We start from the raw sequence: 14836 nt of genomic DNA, 5'->3' as shown, positions 1-14836 counted from the left end.
AACCGCTGCCATGGAAACACCCACGGAAATGGACATAGCGGTGCCACAAGTAGCGTAAAAACCGTGTCCGCCACCGTCGCCACGGACAGAGAACCGGAAATACCATGATCGCCAAAACAGGAAACAGGGAGGCGGACATCATATAAAGCACAATCCATGGCCATCCAGAGTCAGCACAAGCAGAATACACACTGTGAGAAGCCAAAAGGGACCACCAGCATGTCTGCCAGGATTCCAGCCCAGAGGCAGCGCAAACAGCGCTTTAGTGAGGCAGAGCTAACTGTTCTGGTCGAGCGCATAGTGGAGCATGCTGAGATGCTGTTCAGTGCCGATCAACGGCGTGCTACACAGCAGCGGAGGAAGGAAGTGTGGGCGGAAGGCGGAAGGCGGAAGGGGACAGGCGGAGGACCCCCTTCCCCACTGAGGCTGCAAACATGGGAGGAGCGCTGCAGCAGTGTCCTCCACCTTGAGGGCATCCATGGGATCGGGGATGCTTAGGCAGGAGTGAGCCCACCTGCAGATGCTGGTAAGTGCGCAAATATGAATGCCATAAGAGTATATGTTGAGGCCAGGAGTGGCCCAAAGGACCCATTAACAACCCCCCCCCCCCCCCAGGCAGTGCATGACTGGGCCAAAGGACCCATTAACAAACACCCCCCCACCCCAGGCAGTGCATGACTGGGCCAAAGGACCCATTAACACCCCCCCCCCAGGCAGTACGTGACTGGGCCAAATGACCCATTAACAAACCCCCCCAGGCAGTGCATGACTGGGCCAAAGGACACATTAACAACCCACCCCCCTCCAGGCAGTGCATGACTGGGCCAAAGGACCCATTAACAACCCCCCCCCCCCAGGCAGTGCATGACTGGGCCAAAGGACCCATTAATAACCCGCCCCACCCCCCAGGCAGTGCATGACTGGGCCAAAGGATCCATTAACAACCTCTCCCCCAGGCAGTGCATGACTGGGCCAAAGGACCCATTAAACCCCCCCCCCCCCCCGCCCCCAGGCAGTGCATGACTGGCCCAAAGGACACATTAACAACCCCCTCCCCCCCAGGCAGTGCATGACTGGCCCAAAGGACACCATCATGATCCAGAAGGTGAACCATATCACTACAGTGCATGTCCGGCGACAAACATATGCATGTAAATGCTACTTATAAATGATCAACCTGTATGATGCATGTGATGCACCCATCAGGCACCACCACACAACTAATTGCATGCCCTCTGTGTCCCCACAGCCGTATCAAGTGACAGTGATACCGCACAACAGCCCAGGCAATCAGCTCCAGCACGTGTGCAAGCCAGCGCCCCTGCCCAGGAGGATGCTGCCAGCAGTTCTGCATCTCTGCCCCCAGTAGCATCTGCCACACATGTGTTGGCCACCATCACCAACATCTCCACCATCTCCACGCTGCCTGATGCAACACAGGTGCCACGGGCACCCATCATGCCCATACAACCCTCCACAGAAAGCATCTGCACTGCAGAGGAGGCAGCATGTAGCGACCACAGTGCCTCGGCACTGCAGTCAGATACAGGGCCACAGGGGATGGCGCCCACCCTGGATGACTTGGCATCATTCCATGAGCTGCAGTTCAGCCCCACAGCAATCCACAGTCCTATGAGGTCACCTACCCCCTCAATGGCAGAGCTCAATTCCCGCATGCAGCGGATGGAGGAGCAGCAGGCTACCCTCACCCAGCTGGTGGAAAGGCAGCTTGAGGAATCCAGGCTGCAGACAGGGGTGTTGCTAGGTCTGGAAAAGACCTGGGGCTATGCTAATGTCGGAACCGTCGGGACTGGGGGCTAGCTAGCCTTTTGGTTGTAGCTCCTGAGATTCTATCCGGGGCTACAACCAAAAGACCAGGGGCTATAGCCCCGTTAGCCCCACACTTGCAACACCTCTGCTGCAGAGGGAGTGCTACAGCACATCTGTACGTCGCCTCTCAAGGTCCATTGGACGCTTTGCCAGCACATTAGTGACCCTGGCACGCCATGTGAGGGAGGGCTAGGACAAAACTTCGAGAATTCTTGAGTCCATGTTGATCGGCCAACAGGCATATCTTGCACATTTGCCACCAATCCCAGCCTCAGGGCCATCCACTACATCCACCCCCTTCAGCTCCACCTCTGCCAGTCCACGGAGGCGCTCGAGTCGGCTAACAGGGCCTTCGGGCAAGGATACACAAGCGCAGAAGCGCACACGGAAATGATGGCATCTGTGTCAGGCACTGCAGGACACATGGGGACTACAAGGATGTGAGGGGGTGGGTATGTTTGGGTGGTGGGGGTGGTCCATTAGGGAGTTTGTGTATTAGGACCTGGTAGGGGGTGGGTACGTTTGGGTGGTGGGTGGGCACGGGTGTACAGCTTCCCTAACCATTGCACCTCCACCCCTGTTGTGATTTCATTAATATATCATCATTTGAAAAAATACAAACATAAGTGGACATCCATCATTTCATTTGCAGTTCAACAATTGATTTACTGTCATCACCATATCCATGCAATGCTGTGAATGTGCAGTCTCTCAAAAGTAAATGCGAATCAGTGCATCCCGTGTTCGTTGTCCATCTAGTGGATCCCCAGGAGGAGGTTGAGCCATCCCATCCCCATCCCATCTCCATCCCCATCTTCATCATCTGCATCTGGGGGCATCAGAACGTTCCTGCGCAGGCACAGATTGTGCAGCATGGCACACACAAGTGTAATTTTACCTGTCTTCATTGGGCTGTACAGCAGTGATCCGCCAGATCTGCCCAAACAGCGGAACCGGGCCTTCAGTAGTCCAAATGTCCTCTTAATCATGCCACGTGTGCGGACGTGTGCCCTGTTGTACGCCTCTTCATGCCTGTCCCTTGGCCTCTGTACAGGCGTCATCATCTATGGTGTAAGTGCATATCCAGCATCACCTACATGGGATGTAGATGTGGGGGACATGTCAGTGTTTGTTGTCATGTCTTCATCAGATGTAGTGCAATCTTGTGTCATTGTTCAATCATGAAAATGTGGCATGCAGTGGTTGGACCGGTGGGTATTACCGTTCTTTGGTCATTGTAGTGGAGATTGGCAACTGGACATTGACCAACGCATTGGTGTGCCTGCGGGTGACATTGGCTTGTAAGTATGGCATTGTGCAGTGCTGTGCACACAGGGCAGAGTCACTCCACTGTGATGATGTAGTCGATGCAGGATGTCTCATGTACAGGCATCATGTGCATTGGGAGGGCACTCTCCACTGGCACATACACCTGGAGCCACTGCATACCCCCACCCACAATATGCAGTGGCTCCAATTGTATGTGCCAGCGTCAGTTCAGGCTGTGTGTGTCATGTGGCAGGGTGTGTATGGGGACACTGTGGCAACCTGTCATGTGTTGCTTTGTGATGTTTGGGTTGGGCTGTCTATTCAGTTAATGGGTGGGGAGGGGGGATGCATGTGCAGTCGCAGCAGCACACTCACATTGCTTATTGCCCTGGACACACACACCCCTTCCAGAGGGCCGGTGCATTGGCAGATGTACTCACCCAATAGCCATGTGCTTTGTCCAGCATAGCGTTCCATTTACCGTGGCAATGTCGAATTCCGCAGTACCATTGAGTCATGTGTTGAGCCCGGGAAACGTGTGCAGCAATGTGTTATCACTTGTGTGGCATCACATACCATCTGTACATTCAGTGAGTGGTACTGTTTCCTATTGCGGAACACCATCTCGATTGCACGTGGTACTGTCAGCTCGATGTGGGTGCAGTCAACTGCACCTATGCAATTTGGCATGCCTGTAATGGCATGGAAGGCCAACTTGGTGGCAATGACCTGGGGGAGGGTACGGGGTAGGGCAATCTGTTCAGACACATGGCGCAACAGGGCATCCAGTACCTGTACCAGTATTCTGGAGAAACATGGTTGTGATAGGCCGTGCAGCTCACCAACTGTGTGTTGATAGGTACCGGTGCCAAGAAAATGCAGTACTGACACAACCTTCAGGAGGGGGGGGTGGCGGTGAGGGTGTCTATGTGCCTGCTGATGTCGTCCTCTATCATGGCGGTGATGTACAGGATTGTTGGACGGTGCAGCAGGTATAATTTGTGGATCTGTCCTGGGGTTAGGTTCCAGGGTGAGGCCCTGATGCATGGTATTGCAGGCTGCCTGCGGGGTGGTGCCGGCTGGACAATGGGGTTTGCCATGGGTACAGGGTTAGCTGGTTGGCGCCTGCGCCTCCTACGCCTCCGCCTCTTCCTCTGCACCATTACTGCCATTATGTGCAGTGCTGCCTGTTGGTTGAGTAGGCCCAGTCCCAATGCTACCAGAGCTGCTGCCTGCATTGCTCTGTTTTGAGTTGGCCTGTGTGTGGTCCTTTTGTAGGCTCCCTGTGGCCTGCTGGGTCCAGCTGGGCTGATTTGGTGCACCTGTGCCCTGATTCAGGTCACCAGGCACTGTTTAACGTCTTGTTCACGGTGTCGACGGTACCGCCACCGTGGTCATGGTTTTAGCGCCATTTTTATGGCGGTGTTTCCATGTCCGTGCTACTTGTGATGCCCGCGGTGTTTAGTATTGCTGGTAACGGAGGGGTTTCCATGCAGGCAGAGTTTACGGGTGCTTAAACTCTGCAGTAGCGGTTTATGGTGGTGCTATTTCCGGGTCCGCAGCTCATGATTGGACGGACGATGAAATGGTGCCGGTACCGGCAGCGTTAAGTCTGGACCGGAGGAGTTGTAATGAGGCCCATAGTCTTTTTGTAGTCAATCTGCCTTCATAAAGAAATAATGGGCCTCATTACAAGTCCGGCGGTAACCGAGGCGGTAAAACCACCTGGTTACCGCCAGACTCGTATTACCATTCCGCCTCCGTGATTCCTGGAATTACCGGGGCATTACAACCCCGGTTTTCCGGGAATCACTGAGGCGGAATGGTGTTAATCCCCATTCCCATTGAGTCCTATGGGACTCAATGGGAATGGGGATCATGGAAACACCGGCAGCATCTCGTAATGCTGCCGGTGTTTCCTCGTCCGCCTGCAGGCGGGCGGTGCTAAACCCGCCAGGTCAAACCTGGCGGGAACATCACCTCCCGCCTGCAGGAGTCGGGATCAGGCGGTCCGGAAACAACGGTGGCGGCGGGTTTACCGCCACCGTTATTTCCGGATTGCCTGATTTGTAATGAGGCCCAATGTCTTTATGAAGGCATAGTGACTTCAAAAAGAAACCATTTTTTGTTGTTTTAAAAATATTTTTGTCCGAGGTTGCCACCTCCCAGCACATGTAATGTATTGTATTGCATTGTATTGTATTTGGTTATTTATATGGCGCTCTTTCCCCACTTGTCTGGCCTCAACGCTCTTTTTTCTTAGTTGAACGCCCTTGGTGAACGTAGTCGATGTGGTTGGAGATTCTAGGGAGTTTAGTTTAGGAGATGCATGTGTACACATGTTGCCGTTCTAAGACTTGTGTGGCGAGGCAAGGCTCCACTAAGCAGCCCAAGAGAAGTCAGACACATGTGTGGGTGATGTTGAGGGTTGGAATGAGATTGCTATTGTTGAGAGAGTGTGTGTGCGGCCAGCTATACCAGATTCCTTTCGGGTGGTGGTTGCTGTACGCTAGTGGAAGAGGTATTGAGGTACGTCAGGTGTTTCAGTCTGGACGGCTATGTGAAAACTAGGCCGGATGTGCTTAACTGTAGCTGTGTTCTGTCGTCCATGGATGCTTGGCCGTGCCTGCGGCCTGTGTCCACACTAGTGTGTGAGATATACATACCATGGGCTGAGAGATTGCTCTGCTGGAGTGATAATTGTCCAGGTCTATGTGATTTTGATTTGATTTGATTTGGAGCATTTCTTACACGCACCAAACAGACTTAACTGCATTTGGGTGCAGATGTTGACTATCCAACAGGAGTAAAGTGTATAGATATTGCATCTGACTTTACAGCTTGCTTAACTTATTTGAAAAAGAAGGTTTTTAGCCTCTTTCTGAACACCTCCATGGATTGGCATACCCGAATCTCTGGATTCGGTTATGCCGAATCCTGTACCGAACACAAGTAAGACCCAATTGAACCAGATACTTCTATCCCTACTTTACCTCTACCTCCCTGATTAAGAACTCACCATGCCCCCTACAAAATAGAAATAACAGACTTAGATCAAGACTGCCTAGTCTCTATGAGCCTAAGACTAACAGTAATTTCACCCAAAACACATATCCTAAACTTAAAGCCACTACTCTAGTTCAGGAACTGACGCCTAGGCCAGAACAGGTGGCCTAGGTATAAAAACCCAAATTCTGTGCATGCCCCCTCTACTAAAACCCACACGAGAACCAAACCACCTAAAATTAAACACCCCTCCCCTCATAAACCAAGCAGCACCTTGACTATGTCTGGAGCTCTCATTAATGCTAGATCCATCGTGGCACATGCCACAGAAATCGCAGATACTCTATCTAATGCGAATTTGCACATCCTAGCGATAACCGAATCCTGACTACATGACGCAGCAGGCCCTGCCCTCATGCTTGCAATTCCAGACAGCTACCAAATACTTAGAGTAGAGAGGACTAATGCCAGTGGAGGCTGCCTAGCTATTATATCCAAAACTAACCTTGCCATTAAACTCGCTACCCCACCCCCCTGCCAATCATGTGAAGTGCTCACAGCCAAACTACCCATATCCTGTGTTAGGAAAGATTTCATATTGTACGTAATTTTCCTTCCATGTGGCAACCCCCAAACTTTTTGCTGCTGTTTTACACCCTGATCTAGACTTTGCCAGAGAAGCGCAGCCTTCCGCCGCACTCCTCTGGGCTTTCGCTCAGTTCTTATGGGGAAACTGACATGCCCTTACGACAGTCAGTACGGGGAGACTTTGTTTCCCTTAGTCCTTTTCTCATGTTGCAGCTATTGTGCAACATAACACAAGAGTGCACCGTAACTTACGTTACCGCACTCTTGTGTTTCTAGTCATTCCAAAGGCCCTAGAAACCTCTCGCTGGACGTATTATGAACTGTGCAAGTGTGTCACGGACAGGACTGGTGGCAGCTATCGTTTCTTTTGTGTTTTTTTGCCATGTTATCCGCACTTACCACGTTTGGCACGAGTAAGTGGCTTGGCTCCAAAATGGCCATGCCACGAGGTTCTTTGTCCTGTCCCCTGACCGTCTTGCCCCTTCACCTTCCCCCAGGTCGAGCCGACCCAGGGTAGTCCTTATTTGGTCATGCACTTTCCCGCGAAACACAACGCTTTCGCAGGCTTCTGTATGCCTTGTGTGTGCCTCCTTGATTGGGCTGGGATGTCTGTTCCCAATACACATCCTGGGTGCCAGAGAGTCTGGAGTGTCTTGAATGCCTGGGACCACCGTGGTATGTGATAGGTCCACGTATGGTGTGAGTGTTTGTGAGCAGATCTCCCATTGGGTCCTCTCCGTTTTGGCACGAAGGGAACTTTGGACGCGAAGGGAACTTTGGATAAGAGGAGGCTGGAAACACCACTACCATGTCGATCTCCTGAGTTCACACCGATCAAGGGATAGGGAGCCAAGTATTCTCCGACAAGACGCTGAGTCGAGGAACCGCTGGTGACCCGCGGATTGTTTGCCACCCTGAGCCGCTGTCGTCCTGAGAGACCCCTCTGCATCTGATCATCCTAGAAGGTCTGCGAAGGCGCTTCGACCCATTGGAATAGTGGGATCAACTATTCCCGGCACCTTCATCAAACCCTGCAAGTAAGCCTCTTCGGAAGCGTTCCTGGGCCAACCAGTGGGCTGACCAGTTTACGCAGGACGCTTTGCTCTGTCACCGCCGCCGTTTCGGGGAAGCCCCCGAAACTTGGTTTACTGCTTGCTCTGTGTCCACGGCACCCTCACACCGAATTTCGTACTCTTGGCATTCCCAGGTCTGAAGTGAGACGAGTGCGCACGGACCAGAGTAAACGCGATTGCCGTGTTGCCCTGCTGTGGTAACAACCTGTGCACGTCCGCTGCCTTTGGGACACCCTCAACCCTGCATCCTGCTACGCAGAATCTACACGGTGTCAAGACGTCCTGATCATCGCAGCTGAACCTGCCAGCAACGTGAACTGAACTGGAGAAGTCTGGGTCTGCCTGCGTCGAGGGCCGGTGAGTAGTCCATACCCCAACCGGTGGCCCCTCGCGCAGGAGCCCGTTTCTTTTCTACCGCTGTTGCGAAATAGCGACTCTATCCCGCACTCTCACCCTGCCTCTGCCCACAAGTGGAGGCCTTGCTTGAGTAGTGCGAACTTGTTCTGCATCGCTTCATTCACCTTCCTGAACTGCCTGATATCCTTGAAGAGGCCCTCTTTTGTCCATTGGAACCAGCGCGTGTAGGTACTTTTGAGCTTAAGGCTCCTCTCTTCGTATGGGCTTGGGCTTCCTCCTAGTTAGGTGTATTTCAGATGTCGAACTGGGTCTAATGATTACTTGCACTGCCTGTTTTACTCCCCACCTAGGTGGTCTACATATTACGTGCTCCTAACTCCTTAGACCCCTCGTTCTTGTATATATATTGTATTGATTGTGATGTGTTGGTTTACTTTAGTATTATTGTGATTCTTTGCTATGGTCGATGTTACAAAGGCCTTGTAATAAATGTGTCTATATTTTTAATATAACACCTGTCTGGAGTAATTTGTAAGTGTCCTTGCTTTGTGTGCTCATTGCGGGCTTTCAGTCACCCTCACCCCTCTTGAGACTTAGTCTTGACCGCCGCCATTGCTACCCTGATTGGTCTGGCTTGTCCAGAGGTTACCCTGTTCCAAGAAACTAGGCTGCCCTTCTGAACCTCTGCCCCTCCCTCCAGGTCAGAGTTCAGAAATCCATCTTAACATCCTGCAACCGGACATTAACCATGAATCTGGTCTACAGACCCCCCAGGTCCATTGGGAACCTTCAAGGAGGACCTATCTAGCCTTCTTACCAACAACATGAAACACTCATCACAGATACTATTGATGGGAGACTTCAATCTGGGCTTCAATGACCCAGAAAATAAACATGCCCAATCAGTAGCAGCTATCCTAGCGGATCATGGCCTTACACAAAACGTTCTCACCACTTCCCATACCAAAGGAAGCACCCTCGACTGGGTTGGCCGATTCAAACTGCAATATCTCAATCACCAATATTGTCCCGCAATCATGGACGGACCACTACCTAGTCTGCTTCTCCTCTACCCTAGAACTTCATAGTCCTAAAACTATTGCCATGGCACCTCCACTTTCTACAAGAAGTAAAAAAGGATATCACAGCAGAAAAATGACTACCTCACCTCCTCCCATCCATTAATGCCATTGCAATTTATACTGACCCCAAACTCCTACTGGAGGTCTTCAACAGTTTCATGGCCAAGGCCCTTGACAACATCGCACCCATATAACTCAGCAAAAGCAGGCAGAAATCACACCTCAATGCCTGGTTTACTCCACAACTTAAAGAATTAAGACTCCAAAAAAGAAAACTCCAAGCCACCTGGCGTCACTCTCCCACGGATGAGAACAAAGCTAAACTAACTAACTTTGCCAACATGTATAAAAAAGAAAAAATCCTCACAAAATAAACACGTTCAATTACAGAATCTCAAAGCCCAATTCCAATACCAAGGAACTATTCGCTATCCTACGGGAAAAGGAAGCCCCCATTCCACCCACAGACAATGTCCCTAAAGACATCAATGGTGTACCGACATCCAAAATGCCCTGTCAAACAAAATCACATCACTCCAAACTAAAATAGCAAATAAAAAGGCCTCACTGCCCCCACTGAGCCACTACCTACCCCTCCCCCTCTGCCCACAGAACTATCACGCCTTTTAGATTCACTAATATCTCCATTCTAGAAACTGAGAAAATTACACTCTCCTTGAGTCCATCTAACTGCTAGGGAGACAACTGCCCGGCACAAATTATAAAGGACGCAGCCAGAGACTTAGCGCCTTTCATTTCTAAGCTCATCAACTCATCTTTCAAGACCAACATTGTGCCCAATAACATTAAAAATTCTTGGGTTCTCCCTCTGCTGAAAAAACAAACCTTAGAGCCTTCTATCCCAACGAGCTATAGACTGATTACCAAGGTCCCCTTCCTCCTCAAAATAATCGATAGAGTAGTTTACCTTCAAATTCAGCATTACCTTGAAGTCAACCACTTAGTAGGATCCCGTCAATCCGGCTTCCGCCCTCAACACGGCACGGAAACTGCATTAATTGACCTTAAGACCCAAATCGATGAGCTGAAGGACAATGGGAAAACAGCTATGCTACTCCTCCTTGACCGATCAGCGGCCTTCGACTTGGTGGATCACGCAGTTTTATGCAAACGCCTGGAGTCGGCTGCCCATTTCTCAAGCGATGCCATAACCTGGGTCCAGTCCTTTTTAGCTAACCGCAAGATGGATTTTTTTCCCCCTCAGCTTCTGCATGCCCAATCCAAAATATCTGTGGTGTACCACAGGGATCTTGTGTTTCACCTACAATGTATAACATCTTTACCAAGCCCCTCTTTGACAAATTGGACAGACTGGGTGTCACCCACAAAAATTATGCAGACGACACCCAGATCCTCATTCCCCTTTCGTGCAATTTTGTCGAGGATACGGTCTTGGTAAACAAGATATACCTCCTCATTCAGGCATGGATGGCCTCCCACGGCCTCTGCCTGAATGACGATACAACTGAGATACTGATCCTGGGCTCAGAAGCAAACCTAAAAAACTCAGCTCCAGCTACGTCACTTTTAACATTTACGGCAATACAATCAAGGCGATGTCCGAAGTAAAAACGTTAGGTTTCTACCTTGACTCTACCTTAACACTCAAGAAACAAGTCAACTCCCTAGCCTCCTCTACTGCCTACATCTGCAAACTTATCAGAGCTTGTAGACCTTTTCTTTCTGTAACCAGCTGCATCACTCTCGCTAATGCACTAATAATGTCCAAACTGGACTACTGTAATGCTCTGTACCTAGGCGCCAATAAATACATCCTGGATGAAAATTCAAAGGCTACAAAATAATGCCCTAAGAGCGGCCCTGAACATACCCGACAGAGAACATATATCAAATTTCAGAAGAATTCACCATTGGCTAAAAATAAACGACAGGATTCTTCTTAAAACATTAAGAACACTTACCTCCAAGTGCCTGAACAACATAGCACCCCCATATCTTACTGAAAGAATAACGAGGAGAACTTCAACATGCCCAACTAGATCAGCCAATGCCCACCTTCTAGAGATTCCTAGATCCAAACGAACCAAAGCTGGCAGCTCCAGTTTCCCGGTCAAAGCGGACATATCTTGGAATGCACTCCCCCCTACCCTGAGAACTGAACAACCTTACCCAAAATTCAGACGCAATATGTCAAACTGGCTTAGTACCAACTACCAGTAACACTAGACTCCAATCCGGCACTGAGCTATCCCTGTTCCAGGATCCCCTTTCTCCGCCTCTCTTCAAAGCACTAATTAACCTTAGTATCACTGCTTCACTATAACTGTCATGTGGTAACTCTGGCTGATGGCTTTACCAAATGTATTGTAAGTACTGTAACCAAGTCATTAAGCCCCATTGTACTTTGTGACCACTCTATGTGACCGATAGCACCACGGCATATTTGTAACCCTCATGTGGTAACTAAGGTCAATGTCCATGTTTTGTAGTCTCTGTATGTTGTAACTAAGCCTAAGTATACTTATCTCTGCTGCGCCCAGCTACCTAAGTGTTCGGGAGGCATTACCAAATAAATAAACAAACAAACAAACAAACAAACAAACCGATAGGCCTAGGTTTCATGCTGTAGCTGGTATCTGTGTATATTAAACGAGGACAGAGGCTATGTCTAGGTTTGGGAGTCCTTCTGTGCTGCTTTGGAGGTTCACTTGTTTTTGCTTCCCCGCGGTTTGCCCCTGGGCCTTGCGCCAGTGTCTAACACCTAAATTGGGAGGGTTAACATGTATGGCTCATTGTGGGAGGACTGGAGTGTTATGCTGTCTGGGGCGAGGAATGGGCATATATGGTAGATGAAAAAGATGGAATGGATTCATGAAGTGGAGGTTAGAACCTCACAATTAAGTACTGTGACGAGGATGAGTAAGACAAAGAGTAAATCAGATCACTAAACTGGCTCATTATAAAGGGTGTTTCGGTTTTAAAAAGGCAAGCCTTAAGACACTGTTAATGTGCATAATTCCTCACATATTATGCAGCCTCCTTGTTTGGAGTTTAAAATCTCCGAATTCTATGTCAAGACCTGAGGCTCGGATTATGCTTACTCCACAACTTTACTGTTCAGCAGCACAGTAAAGTTGTGGAGTAAGCATAATCCTTTGCCTCCGTGTCTGTAATAGAATTATGACTTTCAGTAACGAATGTGTTGAAAATCTGAATTCTGATGTATTTTATCCACCAGCATGGCGGCCAAGATTGACACACTCTATGATAGAATGGTACCTCTCTAGTTTCCGCTTTCGCTAAACGTACACGCTCGCCTATCTGTTTTACCAGCGTGAAACGTGTATTGAGGAGCACAGGTCTTGGTTTTTCAATGGAATAACTTAATTTCTCTCTTTTTTTTTCGTTTTACAAAAAAGGCGCTCTTGTATGAGCTGGATGCTGAGCTACTGCTTCATGCTGTGCTGCTCCATTTCCGAACGTAAGCACGTTGGGCGTGCGTCGGCCACGCCTACTCATTTTAGGATATAAGGCGGCGACCATTTTTGTTCTGTCTGTTACACGACTTGCATACACAGGTAAGGGTGTGCGACGCCGATGTGGCTAATTCGGGCCTGTACCTACTAGAAACGGTTTCACTTTGACCATGTTTGTCAATTTCTGACTCGCTCTTATGATGTGTACAGATCGCTGGGCGATAACTAAATTGGGTTAGCGAAAATACGTTCCGCACATGTTGACAGCCATTGGCACCCCTCTCCGAACAACCTTTTTTTTTCTTTTTTGTTTTGCGCGTTACTCGTGTTACACGTGGTATTAACTCTGAAGGGTGTTGTGGGTGATCTTATTGGTGGAGGAGCCACGTGACATCGTTGATATGTTGCGTGCAGCTTGTAAGTAGGACCTGGGGTTTGATTGCCCCGCAAACGATCTGTGTTGAGGTCCAGCGGCATAAGTGCTGCTGTGAGCATCGGGTGCTGGGGTCTTTTGGTGGGGGATGTGTGTTTTTTTTTTTTTTTTTCTTTTTTTTAATTTATATATATCTTAAGTGTTCTTTCTGAAATGTTGGGTACTACTGTACATTGACTTGTTCGCGTGGCAGTTTGCGCTTAGTGGCAAATCATACTGCGGATGAAAAACGGATGTTGGACATGAGCAAAATATAGTGGTGCACTAATGTTGCTAAGACATTTCCTAGCGAATGTTTGAAATAGGACCACAGTAATCCTTCCGTTAGCGTAATGGGATCGACGGTTAAGGATACATTTGTTTTTTTTTATGTGCTTTTTCATTTAGTGGTTTGAGATGTGGTGATCCTTTGGCAATGTGGTGCCCCATTAAACATTTAAAGACTTCCAATATAGGAAGCAAGTCCGATTAAGTGGGTGTGATTACTTGTATACCAGCCCCCACCCAAATTGAAGGAAACCATCTGTTGCTGTGCAGGATAATGCTCCCCTCTAGGTTTCCGGTTGTATTTGAGTTGGCCCTTTTTGACGAATGTAATGTTGGTTCAAGTCTACCGTGAATACTGTCCACTTATTCTCGATTGTAATAAAGCGGTACTAGGCAGTTTTTCATCTAAGGTGGATCGCATAAGATTGGCACTCATTCTTTTGGACCTCTTGGGCTTTATAAACCGGGCCCTAATATGCCGATGGTTCTTCATTTACGATGGAACTTTTAACTACCGTCACACTTGTGTTTCCTGAAACTACTACTTACAACACTCGTCCTGTCACACTAGTTGCAATTTTTGTTCTTAACGCCTGTGGCTCGGGAACCCATGGCCTGATGCGAGCTAGCTATTTGTTATGCCGTATCCTCCGCCCCTCAGGTCTCATGTCTGTAATATAAAAATACCCCTCCAACTTTGAACAAAACTTATGAGAATTTATCTTTATTTGCTGTGCCCCCTTTACATTTTAAAACCAGTCGCCGTACTCCCTTTTTTTGAGCCTCAGTCCCAGTTTGAATACAGCCAATTTAACTCAAAATTGATTTATGCTGGCATGATTACAAAAATAAATGCCACGTGTTCACTAACACCACACATCTGTAGGTGTTGTGTTTGAATTGTGTGGCTAGATTAATTGCAAGGTATTGCTTCCATCTCTTGACCTCACCATGTCAGGGGTGACAATGAGACCTGGCACATGTGACACGTGGTCTTTGCATTTGTCTTCTGTGTCGGGTGATTGGTTCGCTTGTACTGGAACGGTCGTCCACGTATGTCTGTTAGCGACATGCACTCTAATTTGTTGCTTAAAATGTCTGACGGTTGCACTCAGTCCTATTTCTCTTTTTAGGTGCAAGATGTCTGCACATGGGACGGGGACAGTGCTGCAGAACTCTGATGCATTTACAGTAAGTAGACTCGACAACACTATGCAGCAGCTTCTTACGAGAAAAGGGATTGTCTGGTTGCTTGACTTGGAGGCACTCGATACGTTTTGCTTGCATATAAGCAAAACCTAACTTCAGCAGTGCTAAGAACAGATTCTTCTTTTGCAACCCACAACTTTTTAATTGTATGAGTTGTGATACTTGTAAGAAGGGACATGTGTTATTAAACTTTGCTAGTTGCATTGTCTTAATGTGCTGCTCTGAATTAAGACTTCTGTCTTTCAGAAACTGGCATTTGGTGCA

General features: G+C 48.7%; 1 non-coding gene across 1 annotated transcript; it reads left to right on the top strand.

Annotated features, from left to right (window-relative positions):
* Positions 1-14625: 14625 nt before the first annotated feature.
* LOC138490607 (small nucleolar RNA SNORA40) lies at positions 14626-14751 on the top strand. Its single transcript, XR_011275547.1, has one exon. It is a non-coding gene; the product is annotated as a small nucleolar RNA SNORA40 (small nucleolar RNA).
* Positions 14752-14836: the final 85 nt, after the last annotated feature.

Source organism: Ambystoma mexicanum, chromosome 9 (genome assembly GCF_040938575.1).
Source record: "Ambystoma mexicanum isolate Mex_15411 chromosome 9, UKY_AmexF1_1, whole genome shotgun sequence".
NCBI classification, from domain to species: Eukaryota; Metazoa; Chordata; class Amphibia; order Caudata; family Ambystomatidae; genus Ambystoma; species Ambystoma mexicanum.
Note: the sequence above shows the minus strand (reverse complement) of the source record. Positions and strands in the feature narration are given on the sequence as shown.